The sequence below is a fragment of the Peromyscus maniculatus genome, chromosome 6 (genome assembly GCF_049852395.1).
Source record: "Peromyscus maniculatus bairdii isolate BWxNUB_F1_BW_parent chromosome 6, HU_Pman_BW_mat_3.1, whole genome shotgun sequence".
Classification (NCBI taxonomy): Eukaryota; Metazoa; Chordata; class Mammalia; order Rodentia; family Cricetidae; genus Peromyscus; species Peromyscus maniculatus.
The window spans coordinates 1,564,407-1,580,699 of NC_134857.1; positions in this window are offsets into that span (position 1 = coordinate 1,564,407).

The window sequence follows — 16,293 nt, forward strand, 5'->3', positions numbered from 1 at the left end:
ATCAGTCCAAACCCAAGAGCCCAACAGCCAGTCTGGACAGAACCACAGACACGAGGAGAGCGACGTCTCATCAAAACACAGAAAATCTGTCCTTCCTCCACATTTTTGTTAGAAGCACACCAATAGTTGTTTGGTCTCAGTACCACGTGCTGTGGATTGTACGTAACTGCACGTGCTGGGCTGCCACAGGATGGGCCACATAGGCTCGATTATGTCAACATCACAGACTTGCAAGCGATGCACTGAGCTGTGATGTTATGAAGGTGAGGATGTCTTTCACATATAACAGGTGTGCTTTTGCTCCAGCATGATGTATGGGACCGGCAGGATCTGGAGCCCGGTGTCGGCTGAGATGTCTTTAACTCCAGATCAAGGGCTCCTCCTGCTCGAATGTTAGTAACGGGATGTTTGGCGTGCTGGACCATGGAATAGAGCGCATGCTTGCTGAATGGTACTAATGAGATTTCAGACGTCGCTTCTTATCGGCGGTTACGATCGTGGCCATTCAGACTCTGACTGCAAAAGTGGAGGCTTTCCTAAAAAGAAGTCTGATGAGCTTGAGCCACCTCCATTAACTAACGTCTCGCAGAGTGTAACGGATGTAGACTTTTGGTGTCAGCTGGCGTCACACGGTGTGACAAATACCTGAGGAAAGTGGCCCACAGAGGGTTTACGTTCGCTCACAGTTTCAGGGACTTTGTCCCAAAGTCCTTGGCTCCATCCATTCCGGTCTTAAGGTGGGGCAGAGCATCATAGTGAAGGAAGTGCCTAACACCATGGCAACCGGGAACTGGCAGGAGGCCTCAGGGACTACTTCCTCCAGGCAACCTTCACTTCCCAGTTCTGCCAGTCCCAACAGTCTATTTGGGTTTTCAATCCTTCGCTAGATCGAACCTCATTAGGTTGGAGCCTCAGTACCTGAGGGTGAGTGGAAACTCCCGCAGACAGGCCGTGTTGAGCGTTACTGATTTTTTTTTTTTTTTTTTTTTGGTCTAGTCAGGCTAAAAGCTGGGACAGACCCTCTACATAGTCTTACATTTGTGTTCTGAGTGCTTGCAGTCCATGCGGTTGGCTGAAGTTAGATAATTGACAATGTGTGAGACAAGCTTTCAAATTTGTGTTCTGCACAGCCTTCCTTTGGTCCTTTCTGGACAATTCTTTTTTGGATTCACACAATTTCCTGACTTTTGTACAATGTAATTATGATAACATGTGTCTGGCGCTTGTTTATTGTGAGTCATGTACCATTATGTTCCTGTCCAATTCATTTTTTGTTTGTTTGTTTTTAAGTAGAAAATGTTCAGACAGCTGGAACTTTTAAGTCCTGTTTTCTTTTTTCTTTTAATCCAAGGAAGTTCACAGATTGAGGCAGGCCATTTGCAAATGACCCCAGTCTAGGAAATGTTGGTTACTCACCCTATCTGGCTCTTGGCTAGACTTGGGGACTCTCCGATGGCATTGCATTTGGGAAATTGAGAATCTGGATAAGGACCACAGAATGCCCAGCGGTGACACTGCAAAGGACACATGAGTTACAGGTGCTGCTGTCGATATGGTCCTCTATCAAGTCGCTGGGGGTGCGCGCGCGCGCGCGCGCGCGCGCGCGCGCGCGCGCTGTGTGTGTGTGTGTGTGTGTGTGTGTGTGTGCGCGTGCGCGCGCACGAGTGCACAAGCGGAGGCTATGGGTTGCTGTCAGGTGTCTTCCTCAATTGTTATCCATCTCCGTTTTTGAGACATGGTCTCCTGTTTAGGATAGAGATTACAGATTTGCCTCCACTGTTTGGCCAGATGGCCCCTGGAGTCCATCTGTCTCCACCTCCCAACATGAGGTTACACGTTGGACTGCCATGCCTGGCTTTTCCATTTATTCTGGGGGTCTGAACTCAGTCCTTATGCCTGAACAGCATCTTTACCCACTGAACCATCTCCCCAGTCCCCATAAGGAGCCTTTACCTTCTAGATGTTTTAATAGACTCACACTAGCAGCCTGCTTCCCCGCTTCCTGGCTCCTGCTCTTGGAAAGTACCTCCCCTCCTCCCTGGGCATAGGGGGTTAGAAAGCCCGTGTGAAGTCTCAGTGGGAAAGAAGCCAGGAGCCTCCCAGCCATTATCAAACTCAGAAACATGTTATTGCCTGATACACCCCAAAGTCACGGATCTAAGAAACACGGGCACAGGTGGAAAAGCTTCGACACCACGGGCGTTAGAAGGGGGATGGTGGCAAGTGTTTGTCCACCCTTGATTTCCAAAATTACGGAGAAGTCTGTTAAAAAACAACAACAACAAAAAACACGCATGTCACACATTGAGGGATTTCATCCTACAAAGTTACATGCATTTCCCTAACATGGTTTCATTTGGGTTTTAGAGCTAACGACCACTGCCAACTGAAACCACCTTGTATGGCTTTTGATTTTGGTTTTGGTTTTGGTCTTGGATTTGGTTTTTAAAGACAGGGCTTATCTGTGTAACCCTGGCTGTCCTGAAACTCACTCTGTAGACCAGGCTGGCCTCAAACTCAGAGATCCATCTCCCGAGTGCTGGGATTAAAGGCGTGTGCCACCACCACCCAGCAGATGTGGTTTGTATTTGACACAACCTTGTTTTAATAACGTCAGAGCCACAGACATTCCATAAACACCTACAGCTGCTGAGGGAAGGAGGAAATGAGTGGCACAACAGTAAGCCCAGGCCAGAGGTTCTACGTGCGCATGTCACGGATTTCTGCTCCTGCTCATGGTCTAGGCTGTGTTCCTGTGGACCAGAGAGAAAACATTGTTTTGCTTGGTAGTAGGATCATGATGTATCATGGTGCTCCACATGCTTAAGTCACTGGTGGACATTATCTCCACACACCATACCCTAGTATCCCTGCAAAGCCTCTCCTTTCCTACTTAGGCCTTCTTCCTGCTTGTGTGTGAGTTTCTGTGAGGTCCTTGCGTACATACTCTTGCCAGGGTTTGTGTGGCCACCTATTCATTCTCTGTGGTCCACAAATGGGCAGGTGAGTGATGCTGATGATGTCCCGTGTCTCACTCTGCAGAACCTCTAGTACCAGCTTTCAGGGGGGGCCAGGCACGCCCCACGGAATGCAGATATGCTGTGGGTATGCCATGATGGGACGGAGTGAGGACCAGTTAATGCTATCTCCTCCCAGAGAGACATGGAGAACATCAGAGAAATAGGCCTCTGGGAAGCAGTCACGTGGGAGGGGGCAGTCAGCCATGCTGATACAAAGCTGTGACCTCCTGATGGTATAGTAGACATCTGTATCTTCCTGCCCATCTTGCTGTCCTCATGCTTCCCAGTACTATACTCCCCATGCAAATGCATCCACGTGCCCTTTTCCTAGAACACTGGGCTAATCAGCTACATACATTTTCCCCAGAAAAGCATATCTAAGCAGTGCTGAGAAATTAAGTGCTCATCATCTCCATTTATAGTGGTAAAGATGAGTCGTGGGTGTGAATGACTTAGATTGGCTATTAACGCTTGATCAGGCTGCTCTCAGCCATGATCACCAAATTCAGAATTACTTTTTACATTCAAATCTTCCGTCTGGGAAATGGACCCATAAAAACAGTGTGCCAAGTACTCAAAAAGTTAACTCAAACAAACCTGAGCATCTGCCCTATGAGTGTACCCAAGTGTCCTCAGGAGACTTAACCAAGGAAGGAGTCACTGTGGGTGCTGGCAGGATTTCATCCCTTGTGGGCAGTCGACTGTCCTCAGCTCCTTGCTGTGTGGAAGCTGGTGCTCACGGAGGGCACACTGTGTGACTTGATGTCACAAGTGAATTAGTCACAGGCCATTCGGGACACATAAAAACAGCTCCATTGTCTCGTGATGCAGAAGGGTCAGAGTGAGTTATAAATAACAGCATTGCTACCTTTTCTTGCTGTTGGAAATGTAGAATTAGCCAAAAGTGGAACATGTGACAATAAGGAACAGGAAGAACTACTTCCTGGGCCTGGGAAGGAAGAGATGGTGCCCAGCCACCAGGAGTGTGCAGGTGTTCTCATACAACAATATGCCAGCACGGAAGTACTCTGCCTCCAGCAACCATGACAAAGCTCTGTGATGTCACCATAGGCAGCACCATGAGTTTCTCATACTATTATTTTTAGCCAAATTGTTTACATAGACCAGGACCCGGCCACACAGATGTCAGTGTCTGACTCAGTAATGTCCTCAAGCACATTTGTGCTCCAGTTTTTAGTCTTTATTTCAAAACATGAACAAGATTGAAGCTGGGACATTATAAGTTGAGGTCGTGGGTTCAATCACCAAAAACTAAATAAAAAGCACAAATAAGTTAAACATCTAGATTAGTGAGAAAAAAATCAGAACTTTGTTTAGAACTGTGACAAAGTCCTTATAGAAATGTGACTGTCAATTTGGGGATGAACAAGAGGTCCTTCCAGATTCAGGAAGAGAATCCCTCCATGACTGTCCATCTCTGGACCTGAACCGGGGACCTCCAGGGATCATTTCCGGTGCTCTGCACCAGTCTACCAACTTGGACACTGAGGACTTGGGAACTTTTTTCCTTTCACGTAGTTCTTATAAAATGCTTACCCCACAGAAATAATCACTCAGAGACATAACTCAATTCTGAAACAAACTCATTTACAGCATGGATCCCAGGCATCTGTAGCATATCCTTGCCCCTGGATTTCAGGACAAAAGTTCTTCCTTTAGCCTCCTCAAAACAAGGCAACCTTGCAATTAGCCTTGCCTCTCGCTGTCTCTAGGCATTCCCCACCCCGCCTTCTAAAACAGCAATTCCTGCAGGGCTGTGTCCAGACAAGCACGGTGGAGACGGAACATGCACTGGGGAGCTTCCCTCAAGTGGGTCAGGAGTGAGCGTGTAACACGTTAAGCACATGCTCCGTTTCCAGACTCAACTGAACCTTTGCCAAAACAGCTAACTGCCTGTCCTTTTTACTGACCCAAATAAAACCCGGTAGATGCATCACAGCTTTGAAGGGCTTGCTAAAAAACAAAATACCACCACAAACCTGCCATTCAAATGACATCACAGCCTCCTGTGACGCACCAGACTCTCACCAAAGAGTCCTGGGAAGGTGCCCAACCACTCTTAGGAAAGTTGGAGGAGAAAAAAAAGGACATAGTGAAATAAGGAAACAGAACTAGCAACAAAGACCTCCTTCCCTTGGCCCACTGACTTGATCCCAATGAAGAAAATGAGTAATTTGAATAGGCCACATGAGCTCTAGAGCAGTCATGAAGACAGGCCTGTGTCCATGTGCCTGCAGGTTTAAGAAGCAGCAGCTTTACAATTTCCTTCCTCCCCTCCCTGTGTGGTTTGCAGAGCTCTGATTTTAAATGGGAAAGTCAGCATTGGTGTGAGGGAAACGCCTCCATTCTCCTAGGCAATGTTCCACAGAAAACGTAGGCCTCCAGCACCTGTGTGGGAATCAGGTCCGCTTGGAGGAGGCCAGTGGTGTGAGGCAGCTGACTCAGGTGTGTGCAGCTCTCCCTGTGTCCCTTGGCCAGAGACTTCCTCGGGTAGCTTGAACTCAGCCTGGAGATTCACCCCGTGGTGATGACAAGCAGGGCCCATCATGGTGCCTGCACTTGAAGAGACTAGGAAGTACTCATCAGCTCACCACTGAGCAGCAGTCCAGGCAAAATCCAAGATAGTTAGACAGACAGACAGCTCACTCATGCATCTCGAACACAAGCTAGCTAATCTTTGGGCCTCAGCACCAACAGAAAAGGTGTGAGACAAACCCCCTGTGTTCTGTTCTGGCTCACTCAACCTGGAGTGCTGTCATGAAACTTGAAGGTTAATATAGAAAGGGGAGGGAGTGCCATGGCATTTGAAGGACACAGCCACCCTTGGCATCTGCAGAGTATTGGTTCCAGGCCCTGTGCGGATACCTAAGTCAATGATCACTCAAGAATCGATGTAAAATGGTGTTGTATGTGCATATCCACGCACACACACTCTCATCTACTTTAAATCACTACCATCACGAGACTAATTCTACAGTAAGTGAACTGGACACAAAGAGAGTAAATGCTCTGGAGAGCAATGGAGGGTCCATAATGTGGCAGGAGGCTGCACATGGCTCCATTTGCACAGATCCAGTACAGGAATTTCAAAAGACACGCCCATAAAGTCTCACCAACATGACTCCCTAAACATAAGCTGAACATGGACAACAACAGACATATTAACACGGATAGGGAAATCCCAGGAGGTCTCAACTCTACACAAAGAACTACAGGTAATTAAAGAAACAGTCTCCAGGGAAGAGCACACCAGTTGCTTATCCAATACCAAATGGTCATCCCTGAAAACATACATACAAGTGACATTATACAGACTAAGCAGGTTGTATTTATGTAGTATTTAGGAGCATGTATGTATGTATGTATGTATGCATGTATGTATGTAACAACAATTAATGAAAAAAGATACTATGGATTTGAAAGTGAGCAAGGAAAGGTATGTAGTAGGGTTAGAGGGAGGAAAGAGAAAGGGAAAATGATGTAATTATAATCTCAAAAAAGAAATGATTTCAATAAAGAGTTTCCGCAGGATAATGTCACCCTGATGTGTCGTCTGTTACTGACAGCAACTCTTTCCTCCTCCTCTTTGTCCTATCGAATCTGTTCCACCCTGGAGCAGAGTCAAGGCACGTGCTCACTCTCCCCGACTCGATTTGTGTGAATTAAGACCTGTTTGTTACAGGGGAGATGGTGCCCACCTTTAATCCCAGCACTTGGGAGGGAGCAGCAGGCAGATCTCTGAGTCTGAGGGCAGCCTGGTCTATAAAGCAAGATCCAAGCCAACCCCTCTAACTGGTGTGTGCACCACCCCACACCCCACCAAAAAACAAACCCCCCAAAACCTGTTTGTTTCCACAGAGGACCATTCTACGGGCGTGTGAAATGTGAGCATGTTGAACACTTACTTGTCCTTTTTGGGATGGATAAAATCGGGGGCACACAGTTCACAAATGCAGCCAACTTAAATGTCTCTAGAATGTCTACATTAGCCCATGACTTGGAAAGTCACCTCATATAGCCTATTTTATAATAAACTTCCAAGTATCTCGTGTAATTCATGGAGCACTTGTGTCTAAATGAACTCTGGCAGCACAGTACCCTGTGATCCTCTGGTTGCCTGAACGCGGTTCCATTGCCTAGCAACATGAGATGGTAGCATACTGGGTCTAAGCATGAAACATCTCGCACTGACATGTGTGTTTAAGGCTTGCTCTCTACCTGGCCCTGCTGTTTTTGCCGTGTGGAGACTTAGGAGATGGGGCCTGCCTGGAGGAAGCGAGTCACTTGGGAAAGTGCCCTTCAAGGGGTGTCTTGTCCCTGTCACATGCTCTTTCTCCCTTTCCCTTCCTGCCCTCCGGCTCCCTCTGCCCTCCGGCTCCCTCTGCCCTCCCTCCCTCTCTGCCCTCCCCCTTCCTGGATGCCATGAAGTGGGCCGGCCCGGCCACTCTGCTCTTCACCCAGCTGAGTAGTGACAGGGCCAGGTGACCATGGACCGAAACCTTCGCAATCACGAGTCCTAGCAGTGTTTCCTCAGTGATGAAAAAGCCGTTACATAGTGTATGTCACCCGCCCGGGAAAAGATCAAAATTCAGCATAGTTCTCACTGACTGCCCAGCATGGAGAAGATGAGAAACGGTTAAATTACTGTAAACTTGGAGGCCATCTGAACTAGTAAATTCAGGAAATCAACAGAGCCCTGCACTATGCATCTGAATCCCCAACTGCTTCCAAATCCTCTGCAACGCAAGGGAAGGACTTGACAGACACACCTTCACTTCCGGGAATTACCAGGAAGTGCAAGCGACTGAGCAGACACTTGTAGGGAAGCGCATGCTTGTGCCCTGGGCCTGAGGTCTCCCATCTCTTTACATGTCCCATGGCCCAGCTGTGCATCGGGGTGACAGGATGCCTGGACAAGGGAACGCTTGTGGGAAGATGCAATTCAAAAATCCAAGTAAGTGTCTCCTTGCTAAGACTCTCCACATTTACTTATAGGCCAGTCACACAGGAACTCCTCATTTTAGAAAAGCCATGCTTTCCAGGCTCTTTTGTGGACTGACTTTTAAGCCAACTGTTTCTTATGTATTTGTTTGCTTTCTGGCCATAGGCATTGGTGTTGATGTAACCAAGCTGTGTCTCTCCGCCCTTGACCAGAGCAACGTCTACCCAAGCTTGACCTTTATCTGGTCAGGACAACTAGGGCCCCTCAGCAAGGCAAGCTTCCTGAACACACTGACTGTCTTATAACGTGCCACCCAGCTATGTGCATTGGCATGTCCTAGTGGCTAGCCAGGTGTGGAAGTGTGCACGCTCACACATGCTCACCCCCAAACCAGGGATGAAGAATCTGGAGAACAGGTCCAAACCAGTTTTTCTCTTCTCCCTGGGGACTCCTCAGTGGGAGTGCAGCTCAGTGGCCCAGACAAGTGAATGTTTCCTTTGCCTCCAGGGACACATCTCCTCTGCAGAGCTGTGGAGGGGAGCAATGCGAGAAAGGGGTGGCTGCCTGCTTCCTCTCCCCTTGTCTCCCCAAGGAAGGGAAAACACCACCCATCACGGCTGCCTGCCAGTTCTGGCCCACCTAATACCTGGATGAAGGAAAATGCATTTTTTACTGAGCATAGCATGGGATGGCTGAACGTGTTTGCTAAGTGAATACCTGTAGCTCCCAGGGGTTGCTCCAGTCTGAGAGACCTGGGGGCTGAGGTGAGTGTTGGGGGGACCTGGGAGCAGCCAAGTAATGCTCCTATCCTCAAGTCACAAACAAGCTGAGTGGGTCAGAGAACACAATGGGAATGACATATCTTTTCAGCTCCAATGCTGTTACAGAAAGACAGGTCTTCCAGTATGGAGCGTTGCAGGGGTGCAGCGAGCTGAGCCTCACCAAGTGCATGGACCAGGAGACAGACTCCAGCTGTGCTGAAGGGGATGGGACAGCTGGGAAGCAGAGCTGTGGTGACTGCAGTGACAAGCTGATGCTTCTGATAGAGTCCCATGGTCTCCATGACAACCCCTAGGACAGAGCTGCTGTTATCCTCATCTTGACAGATGCAAACCCAGAGGGCTGATCCATCATGAGCCCTGGTTGGGAGCCAGGTTCTGGGCTCAGGACCCTCGCTTTCCTATCAGCACCCAGCGCTGCTTTCTGCCAATCACATGATCTTCATGATCTTGGGTTTCCCTGTCTATAAAGCAGGGCTGACGACAGAACTTGGCCCCTGGGGTTGGACAATGGAGAAGGAAGGCCTTACCAGTTAATGCCCCTGGGTAAATGTCGGCCGAGGTGGGCTGTGCTGTTTTCTCACTCTGAGGGAACTCAGGAAACACTTCGCCAGTGCTGGGTACAAACAAGCAGGACAGGTGTGATGATGGGACAAGCTTCAAAGGTCCAGATTTTACTGGCCCGTGTAAAGGAAACACACGCTCTCGCCAGTTTCATGGTGCTCCCGTCACCAAGGCGGCAAAGCGAACAACAGGAACTTCTATTCTTGACTGAGTCCTGATGAAAGAGAAGTCGACGGGGCCTGTGCTACTTCCAGGAACTCGGAGGAGAGATGAGCAGGTCACTGTGGGTCTAGTGACGAACGGGACGTCAGGCTAAGTTGACCTGAGGTCTGGATGAGCTTCAGAAGGTTCGGAGAAATGAGCACTTGGACCCCTCTGCCTGGAATACAGTTCACAACAGAGGGAAACTCTGAAACAAACAAAAAACAATGAGAGAGAGAGACAGAGACAGAGAGACAGAGAGAGACATAGAGAGAGACACAGAGAGAGAGGTGTTAGGTTTCAAACCTGGGACAAATGGCTGAGGTGCCTATGTAACTGATCAAAGAAGATGCCCGCTGCCAGGTTCTCCCTGCATCCCTCTGACTCTGCCTGTTATGGGATCCCTCAGCTGGCATACCCACCCCTCCCTACCCTGCATTCTCCAGGCCAGAGGCTGGGCTGTCCTTCCCCAGATGCCCTTCCCTATATAACGCAACCATTTTGGTTACCCAGTCCTTTGTGTCTACTCTGGGCCTCCTGGCTGCTGCACCTGGTTCCCCTCTCCTCACACGGCGCAGCTCAGTCTGGTCATGTCCACTCTGGACTCTTCCAGATGTCCCTGCCTCTGGCTATGCTCTCCCACACATCTATAATAAACCTTCTTCTCCATGATACCTAGGGCCAGTCATTTCCTTTTTCTTTTTTTTTCATTCAGTGTGTACCCCTGAACATCCATAAAATAATTTCAGTGAAAAAGGGACACGAGACAGTGGTGACAGAAAAGCTCCCATCTGTCCTGACTGCCAAGTGCTATATGTAAGGGACAAAGGTGCAGCCCTGGACTGTGCCCTGGGCTAAGCCTCTGCCGGCCAGCAGGCCATGGGCTTGGGCTAGAACGACAGTTCAGTGGGGAAGCACGCACACTGTTTGGACAGAGGACCTGACTTCAGTTCCCAGCACCCATGTCAGGTGCCCTCGGGTGGCTCACAACTGCCTGTAACTTCAGCTATGGGAGGGTGCTGACTAACCCCTCTGGTCCCCTGGGCACCTGTACTCATGTTTACATACCCCCAAACAGACACACACACACATAAGTAGAAAATATTAATGGCACTTTTTAAAAAAAGAACTGTGCTGGGGAGACAGCCATTCAGTAAAGCGCTTGCTCTGGGAGCAAGAGGACTTGATTCAATCATCAGAACTGAACCGAGTCAAGGCTGGTGTGGGGGCCCATGCTTGTAATCACGGTGCTGAAGCGGCAGAGGCAGGAGGATCCTAGGGACTCTGGCCAGCCAGACTAGGCAAATCGGTGAGCTCCAGGCTATGCAAAGACCCTTTTCCCAACAAACCAACAAGAAGAGAAGATGGTGACTGAGAACCACAGTGGGGGTTGACCTCTGGCCTCCACACAGGTGTCCACAAGGGCATACACACCCACACAAAGTGGATGTTACAAGTTTCATGTTTTGTAAGTAAGAAATGTATGCTCAGCGTGTCTATAACTTCCTGAGGATCACACAAATCACCAGTAAGGCAGGATTCAAATCCAGAGTCATCTGTGAAGTCCCTGCTGCTCAGCAGGGTGACCTTGAGCCTGAGGATCTAGAGCAGAGGTCAGGGGTGTTTCTGATGCTGGGAGACTGCTGTCCCCATGACTTGGCTGGTGCCCTCTTTGTGGCCTATCCACTTGCTAGGGAAGGTCAAAGAGACCAAGTCTCGGGGCCCAAACTGGCATTCTAGGTGTGACCAAGCAGAAGGTGCCAGCCAACACCAGAGAGCACACACTGGAAGTCACACTCCCTTCCAGGTACCAGTCCCTCCACACCAGCATGTCCCCAGACTTGTAACCTGGAGCTTGTGCACTGTGGCACCCTGGAGACTATTACTAGATGAAGGACTAGATGAGACACACTAAGTGAAATCCACCAGCTGTCAGCTCTGAATTCCCACCCGGATCCCTTTCATACGAAGGACAAGGCTGTCTCACGGAGCACACAGGATTGGCTCCACCCGGCCTTGCCCATCTGATAGCTGTCTTAACTCCATCGGGATGGTTTCTTGTTTGCCTTGAAGGCTCTCCAGTAATCTCTTTTTCAACCTTTAAAACCTTTTGGACTCTTTCCTCTGAAGTCTAAGCGAGGCCATGGGCCACTGGGGTCTCAGAAGGACGTGGTTCAAATGCTGGAAAAGGGAATGAGAAATGTGTTACTTGAGACTTTGGTCGTTTTCTGCTGTGAATCCCCGAAGGGGTGTGAAACCAGGAGATAAACCCATGTAAGGAATGCATATACGGTGTACAAGTAGCACCTCAAATGTGATTTAGGTTCCAATCAAGTCGAAGTTCCCAGGTGATCTCTCAGCAGAGCGTGTGGGTAGCTCCATATAGGTTGCAGGCAGGCGGTGGCCTGGGGAGACCGGGAAGCAGGCTCCCAGCATTGGTCTAGGAAAGGCTCAGTCTGTTGTTGGGGCGTGGGGAAGTGGGCAAGTAGTATGTATGCTCCTTGGGAAGAAAAGAGGATCAATTGTAGGAGACATCAGGGATGCCAAAGTCAACAGGATACAACCGCTTTGGGCTGCTAACCCCTGGCCATCTGCTCCTTCCACTCAGGACTGCTCCTGACCACCATAACGTTTACTGAAGGAAGTACATCACCTTGGAAATCCACTCTGGCTCAGGCCAGCGTCCCCATAGGCTAAGGCACTTGAACCCTCGGCCCTCAGTTGATGGCACTTCAGGAGTTGGAGTCTTGCTGGAGGAAGTATGTCAGTGGGGGCGGGGTTTGGGAGTTCACAGCCTCGCCCACTCTCTGCTTTCTTGAAGACTGATGCTCCCCTCCCGGATCCAGCTGCCTATTGCCATGCCTCTCCTGCCATTACAGACCCGTTACCTCTGGACACCTTGGCCTAAGCAAGCATCCTTTTGGAGGTTGCTTTTGATCACAGTGTTTTATCATAGAACAGAAAAGTAATGAATGCAGGATCTTACCTTCAGGTAGCTGTCTTTTCTTTTCTTTTCTTTTCTTTTCTTTTCTTTTCTTTTCTTTTCTTTTCTTTTCTTTTCTTTTCTTTTCTTTCTTTCTTTCTTTTTTTTTTCTTTTCTTTTTTTAACAGAAATGAAACTGGATCGAACTGGGAGTAGTGGGGGCAAAAAGGAGGGAAAGGATGCGCAGGGAGACAGCACTTTCCTTTCCTTTTCATTTCCCAGAGTTTTCCTTCCCTTTCTCCTTCCTTCCATCCCCAGCCCACCCGCTCCTTTCTCTGAGAATCGTCCACATTGCCGCTGCTTCCCCTCACAGCCGAGTGCGCACCTTGGCGGCGAGAGAGCATTCGTCTCTCTTGTTCCCATGCTTCTGGTTTGACTCCCAGCTCTGCTGTTACCAGGCGTGTGTTCTTTGGCAGATCGCTTTACCTTTCCAGTCTCCCAACGCCCACTTCCCTTAGCTTGTCTCACATTACAATCCACTTCGTTTAAGATAAACAGTATAACTTATGTTAGTCCTCTTAGCGCGCGTGGCTTTTATCTAGTTCTCCATTGCTCTGAAAATGCTTGCACAGCATTGGACAGATCCTAATCTAAGCACTTGCTTCTTCTGAATACACACCCAGGAAGTGTGCAGTGTTATCTCATCCTCACTATATATGCAGCCTTGTTTATTGAACTTTAAAAAAAAAAATGTGTTCCTAAGATAGGTTCCAGAAAGAGAAGAGTAGTACCATGATTGTGGCACATTTTTCTTTTTGTTTTCATATGTGTGGTATGCGTGTATATGTGTATTTGCATGTGTGTGCACACACGCGTGTGAAGGCCTGAGGTTGATGTTCAGAATAATCTTCCATTGATTCTACCTCACTTATGGAGGCGGGTCTGTCAGTCAAACCCAGAGCTCACCATCGTGGCCAGCTGGCTAAGTAGAAAACCCCCTTTCCGCCTTCTCAGGCAGGGATTGTAGGTGGAGCTCCAGGCTGACCTGGCATTTACATGGGTCCTGGGGATCTGGGCTCCAGTCCTCACACTTGCATGGCAAAGCACTTTAACCTACCGAGCCGTGTCCCAGATTCTGGATTCAGCACACGTTCAGTGTGACAGAGTCACAGTAAGACAGACAGCTGGGACGCAGTGACGGCTGCAGGGAAGGGGAGACTCCAGCCTGGCGTAAAGACCTGCAAACAGTATCCATAACCAATTAAAAGTTTCCTGGGTGACCAGAGTCGTATTCAGAAAGTCCTTAGCTGAACCCACAACCTGAAGTATAACCCCACTCTTTCTTCTCGGAGTTTCAGTGCTAACACTGAGGACTTTGATCTCTTTGGAATTGACTTGTGTTCAGGGTCAGAGGCAAGATTCTATCTTCATCCATCTACACACTGAGATCCAGTTTCCCCAGCACCAAACAAACAAAAGCCATGTCAAAACCTGTATTGCAGGAGGAGAACATCTGCCTCTTGCACTTCCGGTGTATGGGCCGTCAAAGTCAAGTACTCAGGATGCTGTTAAAGACTGAACTCCCAGAAAGAGAAGTGTGCTGGCCACAGGTCCCTCAGACTATGGCTTTACTTAGGGAAAAGGCCTTTACAGAGGCGGTTTAGGTGAAATGAAGGCAAAGTGTGGCTTTAGTCCTACATGGTGTATCTGCCGCCTTTCTTTTTTCTTTTCTTTTCTTTTTTTTTTTTTTTTTTTTTGGTTTTTCAAGACAGCGTTTCTCTGTGTAGCTTTGCACTTGGATCTCACTCTGTAGCCCAGGCTGGCCTCAAAATCACAGAGATCCGCCTGCTTCTGCCTCCCGAGTGCTGGGATTGAAGGCGTGCGCCACCACTGCCCGGCCCTGGCTACTGCCTTTCTAAAAGAAGGGGATGTCGACATAGACAGCTGAAGGCACAGGAACCAAGGGGCTGTCTGGCTGCAAGCTTCCCTGCGGCTGTAGTGGGAAGCAATCTTGGGGATCCTGGACATGTACCTCCAGAGCTGTGTGGCACGCATGCTCCCTTCCCGTTGTTTGAACCACTTGCTTCATGGTCCTTACTTACATAATTGTCATTTGTGTGTTGAATGTGCAGTGAGTATGGGTCAGTCAGGATCTTCGAGTCATCCTTTGTCATTCCCGGGCAGGGAGCATTCCATTTGTATTTAGTTACAAGGTCTGTGTATGTATCCTGGGCTGTCCCTGTTGCTGTGTAGACCAAACTGGGCCTGGCCCTCACAGAGCTCTGCCCATGTCTGCCTCCCAAGTGCTGGGCTTAAGTGTGTGTGCCGCCACCCCCAGCCTCACTTATTTCAAATGTAATGTACATCTGTGCGATCCTCTTCCCTGACAGGACCACCAAAGAATCCACATTGATGGGACACTGTTTTCTGCTTTTGCCTTAGTGTTTCTTTATTCCTAAGTTGCACATACTGTTTAATAAGCGTTAGAACATGCAAAGGGCACGGGGTGCAGTCTTTGGGGGACTCTCATAGTTGCTACACTACTGCCTTGCTGCTTTGCCGTACAAAGCTCCTCACTGTTCCCCAGCAACGGATCTGCTGCTTTAGTGCAGAAGCCTGGTGGAGGTCCTGTGTGGTCACAGAGGCAACCCTCTGCTCTCCACAACTGAGGGTCTCCCGGTTTTATCAACCATAACCAGAGGACCTGTGAATGTCAAGGGACCCATGTTGTCCAACTTCTGAGGGGGAGAAAAGGAAGCATCAATGTGAACCAGAGTTTACAATGAAGGTTTCATGTAAATGACCCAAAATAGTCTTTTCTCCCCATGCTTCCCACAGGGAGGTACGTGGCTGGTGGGAACAGCCTTATTGGCCTAGTGGCTGGAGCCACCCCTCTGACTGGGTGACTTTGGGTAAGTCACTGGGTGACATGTGTGCAGAGACACTCAGATTCTAATGCTAGGGTCAGAGACCACACGATCTGCCCTCTGTTCACCTCAAACCCAGGTCCATTCCAGTTCTTAAAATGAGCCAGTGGTGTCTGCAGAGGAAGGACAGATTCCCATGATGGCCATGTTGACGGTGGGTGAGCACTCACTGTGGCAGCGTCAATCCTCACCCCCTGCTTCGATGCCTGGGCATCGGGAAGGTAGTGCCTCCTCTGTGTGCCACCGGGTGCTGTTTCCTAAAGGTTTTGCAGAGTGCATCTTCAGAGATAGGAAATGGAGGAAGAAAGCCTAACCAATCAATACAAGCATTAAAATAACATGACCTTTTGGCCATGAAGCAGGGGGGCCAGAGAAATGGCTTTCCACAGCCAGGATATTTGATGTGCCAAATTAGCTGGGTTGGTTGATAAATCACATTTGGGCTGGGAAAGTATTTCAGGACATTAAAGGATTTATTTGTTTGCTCATCTGCTTCAGGCCCCAGAGGCCTTGTTACAAAATAAGGGGGCAGAAAGAGAAGGAAAGGGAACGGAAGGAGGGGGTGGGAACAGGACAGGGTTTCTTCCCCATTGGGCGGGCAGTTTTGTTAACCCAGGAGGCCAGACCTCTCAGACTCCATAGGAACCGCCTGACCCCGGCCTGCTGTTTATAAGATGGACAATGGAGGAGTTGGCTTGTTCTTTCCCCAGCGTTAACGTGGTCTTTCTTCCTCTGCAAACACATAAGCAGGGTTACTTCTTCCTGGTTTTAAAAACTGGGATTTGGAAGTGCCTGCGTGAGAGACAAGCAGATGGAAAAATGCACAGAGAATTCTGTGAGATTTCCTGAGGAGGACTGCAGATGGGTGGTGGCTTTCATTTGAGGCCGTTCCCTCTCCACACAAACACACACACAC